We start from the raw sequence: 9,617 nt of genomic DNA, 5'->3' as shown, positions 1-9,617 counted from the left end.
CATTCATACCAAGCCAATTAACCTACAAACCTTTATGGCTTTGGAGTGTGGGAGGAAACTGAAGATATCGGAGAAAATCCACGCGGTCACGGGGAGAACGTACAAATTCCGTACAGAAAGCTCCCGTAGTCGGGATCGAACCCCAGTCTCTGGCATTGCAAGCGCTTTAAGGCAGCAACTGTACCGCTGCGCCACCGTGCCACCCATGATAAAGACAATCTTCTCTGGAAGCCAAGGACACATAAAATGGGGGAGTGTTTGCTAGTGCTGTCGGGGAGGATTTAAACTAATGTGGCAGGGGGATGGGTGCAAGAGCAGAGAGACAGAGGGGTGTAAAATGAGGGTAGAAGCAATAGGTAGCAAGGTGAAAATTAAAAGTGGCAGGCAGACAAATCCAGGGCAAAAATCAAACAGGGCCACTTTTCGACATAATTGTATAAGGGGTAAGAGTGTTGTAAAAACAAGCCTGAAGGCTTTGTATCTTAATGCAAGGAGCATTCGTAATAAGGTGGATGAGTTGAATGTGCAGATAGTTATTAATGACTATGATATAGTTGGGATCACGGAGACACGGCTCCAGGGTGACCAAGGCTGGGAGCTGAACATCCAGGGATATTCAATATTCAGGAGGGATAGACAGAAAGGAAAAGGAGGTGGGGTAGGGTTGCTGGTTAGAGAGGAGATTAATGCAATAGAAAGGAAGGACATTAGTTTGGAGGATGTGAAATCGATATGGGTAGAGCTGCGAAACACTGGGGCAGAAAACGCTAGTGGGAGTTGTGTACAGGCCACCTAACAGTAGTAGTGAAGTTGGGGATGGCATCAAACAGGAAATTAGAAACACGTGCAACAAAGGTAAAACAGTTATAATTGGTGACTTCAATCTACATATAGATTGGGTGAATCAAATTGGCAGGGGTGCTGAGGAAGAGGATTTCTTGGAATGTATGCAGGATAGTTTTCTAAACCAACATGTAGAAGAACCAACGAGAGAGCAGGCTATTCTAGACTTGGTATTGAGTAATGAGGAAGGGTTAGTTAGCAGTATTGTTGTGCGTGGCCCCTTGGGCAAGAGTGACCGTAATATGGTTGAGTTCTTCATTAGGATGGAGAGTGACATTGTTAATTCAGAAACAAGGGTCCTGAACTTAAAGAAAGGTGACTTTGAGGGTATGAGATGTGAACTGGCCAAGATAGACTGGCAAATGATTCTTAAAGGGTTGACGGTGGATATGCAATGGAAGGCATTTAAAAACTGCATGGATGAACTACAACAAGTGTTCATCCCAGTTTGGCAAAATAATAAATCAGGAAGGTAGTGCATCCATGGATAACAAGGGAAATCAAGGATAGTATCAAAACAAAAGATGAAGCGTACAAATTAGCCAGAACAAGCAGCCTACCAGAGGACTGGGAGAAATTCAGAGTCCAACAGAGGAGGACAAAAGGCTTAATTAGGAAAGGGGAAATAGATTATGAAAGCAAACTGGCAGGGAACATAAAAACTGACTGCAAAAGTTTTTATAGATATGTGAAGAGGAAAAGATTAGTTAAAACAAATGTAGGTCCCTCGCAGTCAGAAACAGGCGAATTGATCATGGGGAACAAGGACATGGCACCAATTGAATAACTACTTTGGTTCTGTCTTCACTAGGAAGACATAAACAATCTGCCGGAAATAGCAAGGGACCGGGGATTAAATGAGATGGAGGAACTGAGTGAAATCCAGGTTAGCCGGGAAGTGATGTTAGGTAAATTGAATGGATTAAAGGCCGATAAATCCCCAGGGCCAGATAAGTTGCATCCCAGAGTACTTAAGGAAATAGCCGCAGAAATAGTGGATGCATTAGTGATAATTTTTCAAAACTCTTTAGATTCTGGAGTAGTTCCTGAGGACTGGAGGGTAGCTAATGTAACCCCACTTTTTAAAAAGGGAGGGAGAGAGAAAACGGGGAATTACAGACCAGTTAGTCTAATATCGGTGGTGGGGAAAATTCTGGAGTCAGTTATTAAAGATGGGATAGCAGCACATTTGGAAAGTGGTGAATTCATTGGAAAAAGTCAGCATGGATTTATGAAGGGTAAATCATGTCTGACGAATCTTATAGAATTTTTCGAGGATGTAACTAGTAGAGTGGATAAGGGAGAACCAGTGGATGTGTTATATCTGGACTTTCAGAAGGCTTTCGACAAGGTCCCACATAAGAGATTAGTATACAAACTTAAAGCACATGGTATTGGGGGTTCAGTATTGATGTGGATAGAGAACTGGCTGGCAAACAGGAAGCAAAGATTAGGAGTAAACGGGTCCTTTTCAGAATGGCAGGGAGTGACTAGTGGGGTACCGCAAGGCTCAGTGCTGGGACCCCTGCTATTTACAATATATATTAATGATCTGGATGAGGGAATTGAGTGCAACATCTCCAAGTTTGCGGATAACACGAAGCTGGGGGGCAGTGTTAGCTGTGAGGAGGATGCTAGGAGGCTGCAAGGTGACTTGGATAGGTTGGGTGAGTGGGCAAATGCATGGCAGATGCAGTATAATGTGCATAAATGTGTGGTTATCCACTTTGGTGGCAAAAACAGGAAAGTAGACTATTATCTAAATGGTGGCCGATTAGGAAAAGTGGAGATGCAACGAGACCTGGGTGTCATGGTACACCAGTCATTGAAAGTAGGAATGCAGGTGCAGCAGGCATTGAAGAACGCAAATGGTATGTTAGCATTCATAGCAAAAGGATTTGAGCATAAAAGGAGGGAGGTTCTACTGCAATTGTACAGGGTCTTGGTGAGACCACACCTGGAGTATTGCGTACAGTTTTGGTCTCCTAATCTGAGGAAAGACATTCTTGCCATAGAGGGAGTACAAAGAAGGTTCACCAGAGTGTTTCCTGGGATGGCAGGACTTTCATATGAAGAAAGACTGTATAGACACGGCTTGTACATGCTGGAATTCAGAAGATTGAGGGGGGATCTTATAGAAACTTACAAAATTCTTAAGGGGTTGGACAGGCTAGATCAAAGATCTTATAGCGGAGCAAGATAGGCTACTCCTGCAAAATACAATGGGCTGACGTGTAGTACGCCACGGAGGGAATCCTGGGCGTTTTTCTCCGCCCATTTTAGTAACCTGATCCTACCGACCCGACCCGACTCGCAATGTAATCCAATGTAATCTTATAGCAGAGTTATAGGATCTTAGGTGTAATTCTGTTAGTTCTCACCTCTGTTAATTCTTGTCAAGAATAAAATTTGACTCTGGTAATAGTGTTTTTTTTTAATGTTTTTTAAATAATTTCTTTTTAAATGGTTCATAGGCTGTGTTTGAGTAGATTTTGTGTAAACCGAAACCTAGCCGACCCGACCCGACCAGACTCGCAGGGTAATCAACGTTGCGGGGAAGTTATTGTGTGTGACATAGTGTTAGATTCATAATTATGTTAGTTCATAATTCTCTTAATTCTTGTTAAAGAAAAAAATGTTTATAAATTTTGCCTCTGGTAATTTTCTTTTTTAATGTTTTTAAAATCAGTTATTTTTAATGGCTCATATGCTGTGTTTGAGTTGATTTTGTATTACACTTGCACTCTGTAATTCACTCATCTAATCACATTAATGTAATCACACTGTTCACATCTGCAGTATTTGGGAAAATAATAGCAATATGAAGATTACAGTTGCTCTAGCCCTGAAATGTTACTTAAAGTTTTTGTGCTTATTTTATTTTTTCTATGGAGTTGTTTCCCCTCAATAAACGGGGTCTGGTCTTCCCAATAACCAGAGAGTGGAATGAGATCGGTCTGTAATGGTGGGGTTATCTAATTGTAGAATTTCACAAAATTAAATTTGATTAAGCAAGATTTATAAATGATGTATAACTTAAGGATGGTTTTATTCAGCAAGCATACAACGGACTAGATTGTGCTGGAAGGAACACACATACATGAATGTGATATAGATGTATATAATCATGTAACACACAAAATTATATTTATTCTGATTTTTATATCCAATGTTGAACTTTATTTCAGACCAGACACGGGACATTAAATAATAAACATTGTAAACAATTGTAAACCTCCCCGCAGCTTGACTCTGGTGTTTTGGCCGGGCTGATCCGGGTCAGGCTCCCCCCGCACGCTGTGGAAGGAACATAGGCATCTTTTCGCTTTTATTGTGATTTATTTGTCTTTTTAACACGGAATATCTGATAACGACACATTAGCAGCACATGGAACCAACATTGCACTAACCCACTCAATTTAATAATTCAAAGGTAAGATCCATAAACAAGCAAGGATAACACCTTTCATTCTGTCATACATGGTGAGATTTTAATGTGAATATCTCATAACGGCACATTAGCAGTATATTGCACCAACCCACTCAATTTTAAATAATTCATAATACTAATCAATGGTCAACACTTTATTTCTGACATTTCATCAATAAATCATTTGACATCATGTACTTTACTTATGCGTCACTTTTAGAACTTTCTTACACTTCCTTTTAATGGTCAGGTCCTGCAGGTCTCTATTCTTCAATTTGAGTCCATAATGTATGCGGACACTGACAAAGATCGCTACAATTCGTGCCTTGACTCTCTGGCAGCATAGGTTCATGTCCTTGTATTCCTTAGTATTGTGTATCGCTGTATTTATTAGATTGGAGATGTTGTTCCTGGTCATGTTAGCATTGTCGAATTCTGTGCGGGACACTTTCTCGCACACCTGACAGAATGCGAGAAACTGTCCTGAAGGCACCATCAGGGCGCCGAAGTCTGATGTCGATGTGTCATATGCCTTATGGTGGATGAATATGAGGGCAGGATCAACTAAGGTTGTATCAGGTCGTAGCAGAACTTCTCTGCATATGTGACATTTTGAGATCAGTTCATGTGGGGTGAGGAATCTACGGCAGATGTGGCCTGCGATGTAAGCCAGTGTGTTCTCTTCCGGGAGATCAAGTGACGTGCTGCAAAATACAGTGTTCTGTTGTGCCCTATTGTGATGGGAGATAGATGGAGATGGTTTCTTGACTCTGTCTTTTGTCAGTGTTTGCAGTGATAAGAGAAATTTAGCATCGTCAGATTTACAGTTTGCACTTAGAGATGGCTTTATCAGTTCAGCTACCATGACCATTCTTAAAGCACAGCGAAATTCCTTTGCTAATGGGTTTTCTCGGAATCCGCCCTTTCGCCGAATGGTCGCGAATAAATTCTCAACGACATCCTGATTAACCCTGGATGTGAGCATGAAACAAGCGACTGTCTTTCCCTTTATGTGCTGCCACAGCTGTCTAATGCAAGAAATTGCAAGCCGCCATCCTTTGACAAACAATACATTTTTCGCTCCAAGCACTTTTAAGCTTTGCAGTACAGGCAGGCATGATTCAAAGAATGACCAATGCGCCGATTTTTCAGACATGGGCCTCCTCAATTTTTTTATTGTCTTGAGACACCTGCCGTTAAATGCATCAAACAGTCCATCTATCATTGCAATGAAATCCGCAGTATAAGCAGCACCCCCAGGCAACCGTCCCATAGTTGAATAGGTTAACATGCCTGCTGACACTGAATGACTGAGCACCTGCGCTGCTTTGTGGACTCTCATTTTGGAGAAGCTGTTCAGAGCAAAGTGGGCTCTGGTCAGTTTATGGCCTTTCCTAACGGGAAACTGTGAATCCATTTCATAAAATGCGCGAATATGTGCCCACTTGATATGTTTCTTTCCGCCATCCTCTCCTGTTACCTCAAAAACATACTTCTCCAAATTTGTTCTCATGTTTTTTAGCAAGTGTGGTGGGTCATGCAGGCAAAAGATCTTGGCTCCCCCGTGGAAGAAGAAAGGATGGTTTCTGTCACACCCAAGTTGTTGTACAACCGAACATTGCTTGGGCCTTGGTCACAAACCACGGCCTTAGGCTGTAGTCCAATTGCCTTAACCTTATGCAAGCATTCATTGAGTAATGCTTGCAGCTTGTCCGCCCTTGTGCAGTCTCGCGACAGAAAGTAAGCCACAGGTTGTTTCCATTTCCCAAACAGGCCTCTAACCATGAAAACAAGAGCATGGTTGGCAGGCCGTGACGTCTTCCCTAGCGATCCAAAGTCCTCAAAACCTTCAACTGAATCTTCTGTAATATTGTACGAGAGGCCTGTACGTAGACTCATTTCATCAAAGGAGACTATACAGACTCTCACTCTCTGATATGCCTGCTACCCTGTCCTTCCAAAGCGCGAAGATCTTAGTGGGAAATCCTGGTCTTACTTCGACATTACACAACCATCTACGCAGCGATGAAATTGATGGAAGTGTGAATATGCTCTGGTACAACTGATATGTGCTGGGACTCTTGTGGTAGAGGGACAAGGCAAGTATCTTGTCTGCATAATCCCATCGTCTTCCTCTTGCGCTTCTACGCCCTGGCGCATTCCGCAATTGTGATTCAAAAAAAGACTTTACTGGCTCTTGTAAAAAATCGAGACTGATCAAGCTTTCTGTAGCTCCCCTTCTCGCTGATTTCTTCATCTGTTGCACCCTTTTCTTGAGGCGGAAAGTACGCTGTCTTTCCTTCTTCAGAGCTCTTCCCAGTCACGCAGAAAGTCGGTGGGCGGCGCGACTTTCGTCAGCAGCGGCCTCTGCAGTCCGTCTGCGTTTTTATTATTTTATGTCTATGTTTTTATGTAGTTTTGTTATTTTTTGTTGGGGTATGTGTGTGGGGGGGTGGGGGTGGTGTGGGGGGGAGGGGGTAACTTTTAAATCTCTCCCTGCACGGGAGACCCGACCTTTTCTTTGTCGGGTCTCCGTTGTCGTTGGGGCTGCAACGAGGAGCGGCCTCCAACAGGAAGACCGGGGGCTCTGGTGCCGACTACTCACCTCACCGTCGCGGAGCTGGCTGAGTCCAGAGCGGGTGGAGCTGTGGTGGACGCTGCTGCGGCCCGACCTCCGGAGATTCGGAGGCTGCAACTGCGGGTTTGGCGGACAGTGACACGTGGAGCCCGCGGGTCCCTGGAGGGAGACCGCTTTTCGGGGCTTCCGCAACGGCGACTTCTCCCGCCCGAGTTGCGGGGTTGAAGAGCTCCTGGAGCGGGGCCTTACAGCACCGCCCCGCGCGGCTTGGAATGGCCGCGGGACTGCGAGCGCACGCCGGGGGCTCTAACACCAAGACCCGGTGTGCGACCTTGCATCACCCGGCGTGGCTTTAATGGCCGCGGGACAATTCGCCATCGCCAGCCGGGGGCTTTGACTTTGACTCTGACATTGGGGGGGGGGAGTGCAGTGGAGAGATAAGTTTTTTTGGCCTTCCATCACAGCAATGTGATGGATGTTTATGACACTGCCGAGAGAAAACAAAATTAGTAAGGGCTTAAAAGAGGTATACAAATGAAATGGATTTAGCATATACATGTAAATTAATTTGCATCCACTGGTAATTCTCATTTTAAATCAATGTGAGATACCCAATTCATGCTAAAAAAATTGTAAGTAAAATAGTGATCTTGCACGAAACTTTGTTCCAGGATGCATTGCTCAGTGCGGCTGTCTGCTGCTCCGGTGCCAGTCAGGGTCCCTCTTTGACCGCTCCTCTCTCACCACGGCTGGTGTTCGCATGCCACCGAGTCACACGGTTGGCAAGCGGCGTTCCGGCGTTAGCTCTGGAATGTTCTGAAAGATCTCACACATGAAAATGTTAGTGCCATACATGACATTTCATATTGTGCCACTGTCAATTGTATCAGTTAGGATATTACATTGTGATAGATTTTGCAAAAGAGAGAAATATTTTTTTTGTTTTTTTTTTGTTTTTTTTTTTGTTTGTTTGTTTATTTTATTAGAAGTTAATACAATACAAAACAATACAGTGGCACCTAATTTTAGGTGCCAACTATGTCATACCGTAATCCATTCTATGTACAACCTCTAGTTTTATGTTATGAGTAGGCAAGGCAAGAAAAAGAAAACAATAGAAAGGGGAAAGAGTGGAAAAATAGATGGTAGAGAGTAGAAAAATGTGAAGTGTGGATATAAAAAATAAAAATAAAAAAATAAAATAAAAAAGAAAAGGTGGAAAGTAGAAATAGAAGAAAAGGCCCCTTAAAAGAGAATTTTTCAAATCTATATTCGGAGATGTAGATCTATCCACGTCATGAACTGAAATCAGCAATCCTTATGGTACCGCTGCATCACATGATTCCAAAAAGTCGATGAAAGGTGACCAACTCCTTAAGAATTGGTCATATTTATCTATTAGTCGGAGTCTCATTTCTTCAAGGCGTGCTATGTCCATCATATTCCTAATCCACATTTTAACAGTTGGTATGGGTCAAAAGAGAGAAATTAAATGTTTATTTAAAAATTACTTGCCCCTTTGCTGCTTTGAAGGCTTCGGTGAAGATGGAAGGTTCTCATTATTCCTCTCAAGTATCCTGCGTTGAGTATACAGTTGTTTCGGAGGGTTATGGATGTCAAAGAGCGTTGGAACTGCATCCCAAACTAGCCTGTTCTTGGTCTGCTTGTTGGAAAACTGGCTAAGTTCGAAATGCTCAGAACAAAGACGGCAGTTCTGTGACAAATACGCCGCAGTTCAATGTAGGAGATCATGTCGGCGGGTATTCTGCACCTACTGTCGACATCTGAAATTACAGAAAATATCATGCAGTCAATATGTTCTTATTCTACATTAAATAACAGAGGTAGAAAGAAAAAGCTCTTGAGGGGTGCTATTGGGGAAATGCTCCTGAGTAGAAAATTCGTACGGGGTTGGACAGGCTAGATGCAGGAAGGTTAGTCCCAATGTTGGGGAAGTCCAGAACAAGCGGTCACAGTTTATGGATAAGGGGGAATCTTTTAGGACCGAGATGAGAAAATCTTTTTTTTACACACAGTGGTGAATCTGTGGAATTCTCTGCAACAGAAGGTAGTTGAGGCCAGCTCATTAGCTAGATTTAAGAGGTAGTTAGATGTGGCCCTTGTGGCTAAAGGGATCAGGGGGCACTAAAATTCTCAGTGTACAACAGAGTCAATATGTGCTTATTCTGCATTAAATAACTGAGAGGTAGAAATATTTTTACAAGTTTGCTGCCATGAAGACTCGACTATCTGAGCTCTATGATCTAACTACAGTGAGATTGTACAGGCAAAATAAGATTTTCTATATGCAACATAAGTAATAAAAGTTCTCTTACCTTTCCTCATTAACGGGGAACCTGAAGAAAGATAAGTCGGGTCGCCTACATTGGCGATTGGAACAATTTAGCGCAGAGCAGTAGGCAACACTCGTAGATGTGGATGGCATGGTCAAATTCAAAGACCAAAGTGAAGATACGGGAGCGGAGGCGGAAGCAAAAATCAGATCTTTGGCCGGAAGCAGATGGCGGAATAAGATGGCGGAACAAGATGGCGGGGGCTGGTTGCTAAAATGAGTCCTAAAATCACCCATGATTCCGCCCATGAGCGTACTACACGTTTGCGTGAGAGTAACCCATCTTGCTCTGCTATAAGATCTTTGGGCTAGATGCAGGAAGATTATTCCTGATGTTGGGGAAGTCCAGGACTAGGGGTCACAGTTTAAGGATAAGGGGGAAGTCTTTTAGGTCCGAGATGAGAAAATCATTT

At 43.1% G+C, this 9,617-nt stretch overlaps 1 long non-coding RNA gene across 1 annotated transcript; it reads left to right on the top strand.

Moving 5' to 3' along the window:
* The first annotated feature begins 4,780 nt into the window (after positions 1-4,780).
* Positions 4,781-8,556, top strand: LOC116977250. The gene is made up of 3 exons (XR_004413157.1): positions 4,781-4,905; positions 8,316-8,318; positions 8,425-8,556. It is a non-coding gene; the product is annotated as an uncharacterized LOC116977250 (long non-coding RNA).
* The last annotated feature ends 1,061 nt before the right edge of the window (positions 8,557-9,617 follow it).

The sequence above is a fragment of the Amblyraja radiata genome, chromosome 9, assembly GCF_010909765.2.
Source record: "Amblyraja radiata isolate CabotCenter1 chromosome 9, sAmbRad1.1.pri, whole genome shotgun sequence".
Lineage (NCBI taxonomy): Eukaryota > Metazoa > Chordata > Chondrichthyes > Rajiformes > Rajidae > Amblyraja > Amblyraja radiata.
The sequence above is the reverse complement of the archived record's forward strand: the minus strand, read 5'-3'. Positions and strand labels throughout refer to the sequence as shown.